Raw genomic sequence first — 12,828 nt, forward strand, 5'->3', positions numbered from 1 at the left:
CAACAGCACCATCTCATCTCAAACCCTAGTTCATCTTTTGTATTCAATCTTTGTATCGAAACCTCAGATTGGTACCTGTGGGTTGCTAGTAGTGTTGATTACATCTTTTAGTTGATGTAGTTGGTTTATTTGGTGGAAGATCATATGTTCAGATCTATTATGCTATTCAATACCCCTCTAATCTTGAGCACGGATATGTTTTGTGAGTAGTTGCTTTTGTTCTTGAGGACATGGGAGAAGTCTTGTCATAAGTAATCATGTGAATTTGGTATTCGTTCGATATTTTGATGGTGTGTATGTTGTGATTCCCTTAGTGGTGTTATGTGAACGTCGACTACATGACACTTCACCATCTTTGGGCCTAAGGGAATGCATTGTGGAGTAGTTATTAGATGATGGGTTGCTAGAGTGACAAAAGCTTAAACCCTAGTTTATGCGCTATTCCGTAAGGGGCTGATTTGATCCATATGTTTAATGTTATGGTTAGACTTTATCTTCTTCTTTCGTAGTTGTGGATTCTTGCGAGAGAGGTTAATCATAAGTGGGAGGCTTGTTCAAGTAAGAACAGCACCCAAGCACCGGTCCACCACTTGTACACGTCGGTGCTATACAAACGGTTTTTAACCCCTTTCCGCGATGGCGTTCGGAACCGTCACCTAGTTAGTGTGGGCGATAGGGGGGGTCCTTCCCACACGACCCAAAAACCGTCGGGGATATGCCCTCCTGGCACACACGCTCGGCAAAATGAGGTCGTGTGCGACCGGCGAGCACTCAAATACAGAAATACGTACAATAGTGCTAAAAAATACAATTATACAAGCGAAATCCTTTCCGGTCGTAAGTACATCACACATAGTCAATCACCGCTAAACATTTCTGTTCGTATATACATCCCACACAGTCACTCCAAGGAAAACATTTGCGCAAGGTGGCGTAACGCAAACAGTTTTCAAGAGAATGTCGTGTGTGATTGTTCATTGATCCAACACGGTTTATTCCTAGAAACTGTGTGCGTTGCGTGAGGTCATCGCCCACGGTGTTTTCTCAATAACCGTTTGCAATAGGAAAACCCAATTAGCAAGCTAATTGGCCAATTAGCGGGCTAATTGCCCTATTATTAATAATCCATTTACTAATCTAATTGACATTCATATTAAGCACATAATATATTCCATTTCCATATTAAGGAAGCATTATTTCATAATTGAAATACATCGGAGTACAACATGATATAGCTTCAGCACTCATCTACCCCATTACACAACTGCACCAGCAGCAAGTTTCAAATGAAACATCTAGAACCTTTCGAAATTCGGATCATAGATGGTACATAGAGAGATGCATCTCATCTGGAAAACTGCTGAAGCGGAAGGCGAATATTGAGCCTTCATTCATGTTGAAGGTCTTTGCAACTTTAGGCCAGTGCCTGTGGATGATTGACCGTCCATCCTTCGACCTCTTCAAGAACGCTTCAATATTGAACCGTGGGTGTTGTATGGAAACTTTCCTCGCCTCCTGACCACAGAGGTGGTTTGCGAGGTAATCATTAGTGAACCCTGAAAACAAGGATATGCAAAAATATCTTCTCTATATTGGAAATGGGGAAAAGGAATAAAAAAAGGCAAGGTATAATAGTTAGTACCATCTTGTAAACCTCAGTGCTTCCCATTGTTTTCCTGCAACACATATAAGGTAGTTAGTCATCAGGTTAAGTAAGGGTTCGCATGCTATCAGTAAAATATGTTGATGATAAATAAGCATATTGCAGATTCATCATATTAATTCAAGCCACATGGAAAACCCATTTATCCAAACCAAGCATGATTAAGAACTAGGAAATATAGCACTTGTATATGCTTCTCATGTATTAAGTGCAGCCAAATTCAATGTATTCCACACATGGTATACAATAACAGAATGCAGCCACAACAATTGAACATCGCATTGCAAAATCGAACCAAGCAGTTAACTAAACACCACAACAAATGAACCAAACGTTAACTGAGCACCACATTGCACAATATAACATACTCCTAATAGAAGATCAGATAGTTAACCAAACCAAGCATGCTTAACAACTTGGAAATATAGCAATTGTATTTGTTTCTCATGTATTTAGTACAGCCAAATTCAATTTATTCCTCACATGGTATACAATAACGGAATGCAGCCACAACAATTGAACATCGCATTGTAGAATTGAACCAAGAAGTTAACTAAATACCACAACAAATGAACCAAACGTTAACTGAGCACCACATTGCACAATATAACATACTCGTAATAGAAGATCAGACAGTTAACCAAACCAAGCATGCTTAACAACTTGGAAATATAGCAATTGTATTTGTTTCTCATGTATTTAGTACATCCAAATTCGATTTATTTCTCACATGGTATACAATAACAGAATGCAGCCACAACAATTGAACATCGCATTGCAGAACTGAACCAAGCAGTTAACTAAACACCACAACAAATGAACCAAACGTTAACTGAGCACCACATTGCATAATATAACATACTCGTAATAGAAGATCAGACAGTTAACCAAACCAAGCATGCTTAACAACTTGGAAATATTACACCCTGAAGAATTGAACATCACATTTGTAGAATTGAACCAAGCAGTTAACTAAACACCACATTGCACGACATATACAGCATATACACTATAACAGAAGATTGCATGGTAAAAGTAGATAGCACAATTCACTAGAATTTGTTAAGGAAAGGCCGTAGCTAGCAAACTGAACATGGGTCCTTATTGTGAGCTAATAAGACAAGCTACTCCTCATTGTCGGAGATATGGATGACGATTGGCTCCTTGGACATGGAAGAGGGCGAGGCCTCCGCATCGTGGGTGCCCTAGTTGTAGTGGTGAGTTGCCTGAGCCGCTCCGGGCACCAACCCGCTGGCTCTCGACATGAGGTAAGCACATGCATGCTGAGAAAACACCTCTTAGTCTTCGTCGAAAGCACCGATGGTGTCCTCGAGAAAACACCACGAACTGTCGTTTAAAGCAGCCAACCGCGTCGCGGCGTCGGCGCGCGAGGCGTCAATGATGGCCTCGACGGTGAGGTGCTCCTCCAAGATCTGGGGGTCGGCATGAATGGCAGCCATCGCGACCTCATCCGCGCGTGCGGCCGCGATTTGCTTCTCTGCTGCCAAATGCTCGTTGAGATCCTGGCTATACTTCATGCACCATGGCTTAGGCCGGCACTTATTTGGTGGAGGGGTCGGTGATTTGGGTGGAAGGTGTCAAGCTCGCGCCGGCGGTCGGGGCATGTGGGATGTGGAAGGAGGAGGAGGATGGGGGTCGGGTGTGGATTACCTGCCTGGATAGGCGAGGCCGAGCAGCGTGAAGGAGGGTCGCCGGCGAGGAGGCGGCGCTGCAAGCAAGGAGTGAAGGTTTCAGCTTGGAAAGGAAGGCAAAAGCAGGGAAATGTGGCTTTTGGTAAGGGGGAGGGGCCGGGAGGTAGATATTTCCGCGGAAGCCAAAAATTTGGAATCGCTTCATCGAAAAAACTGGCACGCAAAGTGTCATCAGACACGGTCCCTTATTCAGAGCGGGCTGTGGACTGTAGTCGTCGCACCTTCTCGCGTAAGCCGTATGCGTACTATACTCCAACGGTGCTCCAAGATATTTTGTGTTGGATCTCACATGGTTGGTTATAATAAACTGTGTGGGATCTACTTGATTTTTCGTCTTGATTTGAATTACATAATGGGGTCAGAGCGGCCATGGATGGTGTTTGAATTGCTAGACCTTTTATCTGCAGTGAACATGCAACTATATGTGTGTCATAAAAGAATTGGAATTATTCAGGGTTCGTTCGGACATTTTTATGCATTAAGTGAGTTTTCAATGCATTTATGTGCATAATTCAAATTTGAACTACATGCACATGCTCCAGTGCATATAAATTGGTTGAAAAATCAAATATTTGTCCTTGGGTGCATGCTTAGGTCCCATGCAAGAAATGGGAATGAATGTCAAACACCCTACCACCGTTACTCGGCCGCAAACATTGAGATACCTGGTTTTTAAATTCTAGTAAATCCAAAACTCGTCTGAAATTCATGAAACTTGGCATGCTATCATGGAGCGGCATCAACATGTCGTGGTAAATTTTTTGTCCCATTTGGGGCAGGTTTGGGTATATGCTTCTCACAACAAGCATGATGGTTTCGATAGGGAATGCCCCACCTTTGAGGACAAAACGATATCCATTGCCTCTTATTGCTTTCAAAAAATATCTCGTGTCAACATAGAACAACAGGAGTGTTGTGTTATTTTTTGTGATTTTTCGGGGTTCGTTTGGACATTTGTATGCATTAAGTGAGTTTTCAATGCATTTATGTGCATAATTCGAATTTGAACTACATGCACATGCTCCAGTGCATATAAATTGGTTGAAAAATCAAATCTTTGTCCTTGGGTGCATGCTTAGGTCCCATGCAAGAAATGGGAATGAATGTCAAACACCCTGCCGCCGTCACTCGACCGCAAACATTGTGATACCTAGTTTTTAAATTCTAGTAAATCCAAAACTCGTCTGAAATTCATGAAACTTGGCATGCTATCATGGAGCGGCATCAACATGTCATGGTAAATGTTTTGTCCCCTTTGGGGCAGGTTTGGGTATAAGCTTCTCACAAACTAGAGCTTCTCACAACAAGCATGATGTGATTTCGATAGGGAACATCCCACCTTTGGGGACGAAACGATATCCATTGCCTCTTGTTGCTTTCAAATTTTTTCTCATGTCAACATAAAACAATAGGAGTGTTGTATCAATCTTTGTGATTTTTTGGGGTTCGTTTGGACATTTTTATGCATTAACTGAGTTTTCAATGCATTTATGTGCATAATTCAAATTTGAACTACATGCACATGCTCCAGTGCATATAAATTGGTTGAAAAATCAAATCTGTGTCCTTGGGTGCATGCTTAGGTCCCATGCAAGAAATGGGAATGAATTTCAAACACGAGGGCACCGTTGATTGCCGGCAAAACGTTGAGATACCTGGTTTTTAAATTCTAGTAAACCCAAAACTCGTCTGAAATTCATGAAACTTGGCATGCTATCATGGAGCGCATCAACATGTCGTGGTAAATTTTTTGTCTCGTTTGGGGCAGGTTTAGGTATAAGCTTCTCACAAACCATAGCTTCTCACAACAAGCATGATGGTTTCGATAGGGAACGTCCCACCTTTGGGGACGAAATGATATCCATTGCCTCTTATTGCTTTCAAATTTTTTCTCGTGTCAACATAGAACAACAGGAGTGTTGTGTCAATTTTTGTGATTTTTCGGGGTTCGTTTGGACATTTTTATGCATTAACTGAGTTTTCAATGCATTTATGTGCATAATTCAAATTTGAACTACATGCACATGCTCCAGTGCATATAAATTGGTTGAAAAATCAAATCTGTGTCCTTGGGTGCATGCTTAGGTCCCATGCAAGAAATGGGGATGAATTTCAAACACGAGGGCACCGTTGATTGCCGGCAAAACGTTCAGATACCTGGTTTTTAAATTCTAGTAAATCCAAAACTCATTTGAAATTCATGAAACTTGGCATGCTATCATGGAATGGCACCCGACATGCTGTGGTATTTTTCGTGTCCATTTTGAGAGAAGGCGCACTCGAATAATGACAGCCAACAAAAGCATTTTGAAAAAAATAGCTGCCACTTTAATACCTCAAATGTTTGTATAATTCAAACCGTGTGCATTCTGTTAACCATTCACATGATGTCATGTGTCTTGGTTTTAATGGCTATAGGAGGTGCCATGTGGACAGCTACTTGACTGAACGGGAGGCGTGCGAGCGCAGTCCAGTGCGCAGGCTCACCGGGAGGCGTACAAGCTGTTCAATGTAGGATATGTGCATCTCTTCAATGCAAACGGTTCAAATTACGGTATGCAAATTAAAGCCAGACTTCGCTCTAAGCCAAGAGACACTGCGATTTGTCAAAATATGCTGCTAAAAATCAATAGCACTATCTATTTTTTGCAACTAAAATTCAGTAATTAAGCATAGATTTCATTCATACAAGAGATCAGTCGTTCTCACCGGGAAGCGAGACAACCTTGGACCGCCGCCCGCCTCGCTCCCATTGGTCTATATTAATGGCGGCGCCGAGTGGCTGCACCCCCCCCCATCGTTGGCACACACACAATTCCTCTCTCTCCGCCCACGTCCTCGACGCCGCTCTGAGTCCTCAAAGCCGTCAGTGTACGAGGATGCCGCCGAAGCGCCCCATCAGAGGGAGTGGCGATGCCGGGGCTGCTGAAGCACTGGAGCATGGCTTGAATATGGAGACAGAGGTTTCCGTTGCCGCCGACGAGGTGGAGAACGAGGCTTCCAACAAGCGGAGGCGGGTCGAGAAAGAACCGCAAGTGACTCCAGCAGGCCTAGACTTCATCAACAACCTCCTCGATGATATGTTGATAGTCATCATATCCCTCCTCCCAATCAAATATCGGGCGAGGACAGCCGCCCTTTCCCGGCGATGGCGTCCCCTATGGCTCCTCACCCTTGTCGACCTCCTCGACGCCCACAAGCTCTGCCATGGCTATCGCCAAAGCTTGGATGCATTCTCCCAGATCCTCGTCAGTCACCATGGCCCAATCAAAGGCCTTATCACGGGCAAGTTCCGTTCCAATGGCAAGGACCGAGCCAAGCTTGACAAGTGGTTCCGATCCCCTGCCATAGATCAGCTCAAGAAGCTCAGTTTTAATGATGGGCATATGCGCTTGCTGCCAACGTCCGCGCTCCGCTTCGCACCCACGCTACGCCTCGCCAAGTTCATGAACTGCCATTCCCCCCCCCCTTAATGACGCGCCCGCTCTTTTTCTACCACGACTGAAGCACCTCGAGCTCATCGCCGTCCGCATCCCAAAGGATGACATGGAGCGCCTGCTCCGCGGCCGTACTGCACTCGAGTTCCTTCATCTTCAGGCGATGCATTGGTCGAGTACCCTGCACATCACCTCCAGGAGTCTCTGGACTATTTATGTGTGTTGCTGGTTGTCAGGACCCCGATTCCAAGTCACATCGATCTAGCCGGTAACACCTCATATCACTTTGCGGCCTCACGCACGGTATTCCCACGGGTGTCGCCTTACTATGGCCCGGGACCGTTTGCGCCTTTTGGCTCACGTATATGATAGTGTCGCTAGAATCCACATGACAGATAATTCGGGCCAACATGACTAGTCGTGAACCCAAAGTGGCACTAACTTATGGGGACAGGCATACATGAATCAACATCGAGCATGTCGGTCAGCAGCGTGCGAATCCGGACTGTAGCATTGGGCTAACAGGACTCCGGTGAACCAGGCTGTAGCAGGCTAGGCAGGACTCCGAATGTCACCGTGTGACATTTCCCCGAAGGGACAGACACAGGAACGAAGTGAATCACATGCGGGCCAGTCAAGTGTTCCGGAGCAGTAATGCTGGGCTAGCAGGACTCCGATGAACCGGGCTGTAGCGGACTACGATGGCTCATGGAAGCACAAGACTACATTTCCCCATAAGAGAGGCTACCAAGGATAAACAACTAGGTTGTCGGATCCCACACATACCAAGCATTTCAATCGTACACACAATATGCTCGATATGTGTAAATACAACATGGCATCACAACATAACTCTATGACTCAAGTATTTATTCATTAGGCTCTGAGGAGCCAAGTATTACAAACATGGGTCTCATGACCCAACATTCAGAGCATACAAGTCAAAGCACACGCGGAAGCTTAACATGTCTGAGTACAGACATCTACAAATGAAAAAGGCTGAGAAGCCTGACTATCTACCAGATCCTGCCGAGGGCACAAGGTCGTCGCTGAGGTATCAAGCTAAACGTCGAAGTCCACGCGGAACTACTAGCGAGACTGAAATCTCTCTACAAAAACATAAATTAAGCAAACGTGAGTACAAATGTACCCAGCAAGACTTACATCAGAACTAACTACATATGAATCATTATCAACAAAGGGATGGTGGGGTTTAACTGCAGCAAGCCAGCTTTGACTCAGTGGCTATCCTAAACTACGACTGCAAGTAACTCTTTTGAGGTGCCACACACGAGTCCACATATTCACCAAGCAATACACCACTATGGATCCGCTCCCGTCTCCCTATGAGAAGGCCATCCATAGCACTCACGCTTATCTTGCGAGTTTTAGAGTATCCACTTTCACTTGTCTATGAACTGTACAGGCAACCCAGAAGTCCTTTACCGCGGACACGGCTATTCGAATAGATCATTTATAACCCTGCAGGGGTGTACTTCTTCACACACGCTCTCGCCACTTACCACCATGTACACGTCGTGTATCTCGGCAACCTTCAAGCGGAAGCCTGGCGAGGGAGTCGGCCATGACCTGACTAACCACACAAGTCTCTAGTCCAGGTTTATCGCCTATTCAGGTTCCATCCGCGAGGAGATCCGGCCGGGGTTTCGCTCACAGCCCCAAACGATGTGTGCAGGGTTCGCGAGACACCAAACGGGTGCCCGGTAGACCGTGCCACGGTGTATCTACCGCATCATAGACCACCCCTAGGGTCAGCACGGCCTCCAACACATATCCTACAAACACCAGAAACTAGTTGCAACTCCTAGACAGATATCAAGGCAGTTAATAAGTCGAGAGGGTCCATTGGTTTCGGGCCCAACGCGTGGTAGTAGCTGTTCATGGATCACAAACACAGAACTCGGTTCCAAAGGATGGTTTCAATGAGACAACCCACCATGTACTCCTACATGGCCTCTCACCGCTACCTTTACCAAATCGTGTTCACACACTTAGCTCACACACAGTAGGACATGTTCATCACCATTCCAATTCATTCCCAATGAACCAGACCTGACTCAACTCTAATCTGTAGCAGGCATGAAAAACAAGCATGAATGAGTAGGCACATCAGGGCTCAAACAACTCCTACTCATGCTAGTGGGTTTCATCTATTTACTGTGGCAATGACAGCTCATGCAGAGGATAAGGGGTTCAACTACCACAGCAAGTAACAGATGAATCGTTGTTGTCCTAATGCAGTAAAAGAGAGCAGGAGCAAGACAGTGGGGTTGTATCGGAATAAACAAGGGGTTTTTGCTTGCCTGGCACTTCTGAAGATAGTATAACTCATCATCGGTGTCATCGAACTCATCGTCGAAACCACGTCTACTGAGAGGGGACAAACACCGGCAACAGAGAAAGAACACAATCAATGCAATGCGACAATATGATGCATGATCATGACATGGAAATATGATGTGATTTGAGCTAATGCATCTAGCAACCAGATTAAATGAAGTTGGTTTGAATCAAAGATTCAAATTCAACTCCATATGTGAAGATTCAAATGCCATTTATTTCATTTGCCCTAAATAGTAGTCATAAGTTATTCTAACATGCATGCAACTGGTACAGATGGATAGGTTGGATTTTTCTGATAATTTTTCATATATAAATTATTTCATTTCGAGTTACGGTTGATTTTCTATGATTTTTAGAAGTTTAAACAATTTTCTGGATTTTATAATTCATTTCTGAAATTTAAAATCGCCAGAAAATGATTATGAGGTCAGCATGACGTAAGCCTGGTGTCAGCAGGTCAGCTGGGCCGGTCCAGGTCAAACCTGACCAGTGGGTCCCACTGGTCAGTCTCACAGCGCTGGCTCGAGTCACCGACAGGTGGGACAGGTCAACGTACACGTCAGCAAGGTCAATGCTGACGCGTGGGTCCAGTCGAATTAGATTAATTCTAACTAATTACGTTGACCCTTGGGGTTAAACTAATATGTGATTAGTGCTAATTAAGCAAGTGCCACGTCAGCCCGCCGGAGGTTGGCCGGCGGCGACCAAAACCGCGGCGGACGGTCGCCGGAAACGCTGCTCCGGCAACGGTTCGACTCGCTAAGGGCACCAGGCTGTAACCCTTCCTCCCGCGCATCCAACGGAGGCAGCAGGGGGCGTAGGGTGGCTCGAGCTCGCTGGAAGCGAGCTCGCGGCGGTGGCCGGAGTTCGGGCATCGACCGAACGACGCCACAAAGCACGGTAGGAGCAGCGGTTGGATGTTTTGGGTTCCTGCAAATGCACTGAGTGCGTTGGTATGCTCGGCTGCAAGCGGGGAATCTCAGGAGTGCCGAACTTGCCGGCCATGGCGGACGGCGGCGCGGGAACTTGCGGGGCAGCAGCTAGAGGACGCGAGGGACAACGGGGCAAGGGGGAATGGGTCACCGGCTCACCACGGGGCTGCAGGGATGGTTAGTGGGCTCGGGGACGCGCCGGAGTGGCCAGATCGATGGAGAAGGGCGCCGGAGCCGAAGCTTGAAGACGAAGATGATGGCGGCTGCTCGGGGCCTCCGTGCTTCCTTCCTTCGGTGCAGAGGTGAAGCGAGAGGTGGCGGAGGCTCTGGATAGCTCGGGGAGGCAAGGCGACAGCGGTGGCCGCGGCGGCTCACGGCGGCGTGCTCAGGCGCGTGAGGGGGAGAGCGAGGGAGAGAGACAGAGGAAAGGGAAGGGCACGGGGGGGGGGGGGGGCGGGAAGAGTGAGAGAGGGTCGGGGTGGTACGTGGTGGCTCCAGGAGCCTCTCCTGCGTCGGCGGAAGCAGGAGGTGGCCACGGCGTGTGGCCGCAGGCGCCGGGTACGCGCCTCTCGTCCTCCTGGCGAGAGGAGGGGGATGACTGGCAGAGGCCTAGTGGGTTGGGCCAGCGAGCTAGGCCAGCTGGGCTGCGAGGTAAGCTACAAGTAAGATATGTTCTGTTTTATTTTCCTTCTATTTTCTTTTATTTAATCCTTTGCCACTGTTTTGAATTCAAACAAAATTCAAACAATGCCAAAACATCCTCTGAGTATTTTTATGTTGCTTCATGGACTTTTCCAGAGGCACATAAATTATCACAGAGCATTTGAAAATATATCCCATATATATTTGAATATATTTTCAAATTCAAATAGAATATTGTTTTAAATTCAGAGACCAAATAATTCCTTAAAAATGTTCCAAAATTTTGGTTTGGTATATAACCCTTGCCAAAATTCTCAAAACTATTTTTAAGGCAATTTGGAATCATTGAATGCAATTTAAAGGGTTCTTGCCCTTCTTTTAAAATAATTTCTGAGGCTTTGAATATTCCTCATTTCAATTTCTTGATTTAAACATGATGCATGCTCACTGATGCAACTATTACACTCAGGTATTCTAGGGCTGTGACACCGGTGCTGCAACGAGAGATCACAAAAGGTGGACCACAATATGGTCATCCAGGACACACCTTCACTGGAGAGATTACTTGTAGTTGATCAACAAGGTCCAACAAGAATCAATGTCATTTCTGCGCCGAAATTGAAAGTGGTGGGCTACTCGTCTGTCAAATACTACAACTTTCAGGTACAATAGTCGCCTTATATACTCCTTCTTGATATCAATGTTATTTCTAGTTTTGAAGATGTATGTTCGTCTGTCATCCAGCGAAGCTTCACCCAGACTCTGGGCACAGTGAAGGTGTTGGCACTAGAATCTGTCGGCCCCAACCTGGACCAAGTTATCAGTTGCCTGAGATGCTTTCCGTGCCTGAAGAAGCTGTATATCGAGGTGATGTTCCTTTCCTGTTAAATGTTAACCATAAGGGACTTCAATTTTTCGCACCTTTTCCCAAGTTTACAATGACAATGTACTATGATTTCTGAAGGAATATTGGAGGATTTTAGGACATACACCCCCACCCCATATTGGTTGCTTCATTCATATGGTTACAATCGTCCATAAGCATTTCTCCTTTGGATTCATCTGTACTAGTTTTCTTAGGGAATTTTTCATCCAATCCAACCTCTTGTGAAGAAGGCTACATGTTTCTAGATTGTAATCAAATGCCCATGTTAATTATGCTAGATCGAAGATGGCACGTTGGTGCATTTTACAAATCCTGCAAACCAAATGGGCGTGTAGCAATGTTCAAAACTACATGTAGGCACTAACACGTTCTCTTCTTTTGCAGATAATAATAGGCCCGGAGGTGGATAAGGTTTATAACGACAATCACATCGAATGCCTGGATCTGCATCTCTCAAATATTACTTTGAACTCCTACCGAGGGACCTTACCGGAGATTACACTCGTCAGGTTCTTTCTTGCCAGAGCAAAGGTGCTGAGGGTACTGAGGTTGAACACGCATTTAATTAGGAAAGATGAATGGTATGATTATCAGAGCCGGCACGTACTGCGGAATGGAAGAGCCTCCAAAAATGCCAAACCTCGTATTGGAAGAGCATATGGCAAAGCAATTGGAAGTCATTGTGTCAAACCCATACATGACTTGTCAGCGGCTGATCCCTTTTCAGAAATGACGCAGCTTGCAATGTTTGAATTTGGGCGTTGTAATCTTTGAATGTGAACCTTGCAATATTTATGGTATTTGTTATATTGAACCGTTTCTGTTCTCTTCTCTCAATGCAAACAGTTCATCCGAGTGAACCGCATGTTGTATATCGCACACACCTTGATCTGGCTGACCGTTCCTTTTGTGTTGCCTAATCACAAACAGTTCATCCAAGTGAACTGTATGTTGTACATCGCACACACCTTGATCTGGCTGACTGTTTCTTTTGTGGTGCCTAATCACAAGCAGTTCATCCGAGTGAACTGTATGTTGTACATCGCACACACCATCATCTGGCTGCCCATTTCTTTTGTTCCTCTTCATCGAAAACGGTTAATTGAACTGAACTATATGCCCTGAATCGCACATGCAACTAAAATCTGAACCATGTTTGATGCATCCGTCATCACAAACGTTTTGCACCTTT

This window comes from Triticum aestivum, chromosome 3D, assembly GCF_018294505.1.
Source record: "Triticum aestivum cultivar Chinese Spring chromosome 3D, IWGSC CS RefSeq v2.1, whole genome shotgun sequence".
NCBI classification, from domain to species: domain Eukaryota; kingdom Viridiplantae; phylum Streptophyta; class Magnoliopsida; order Poales; family Poaceae; genus Triticum; species Triticum aestivum.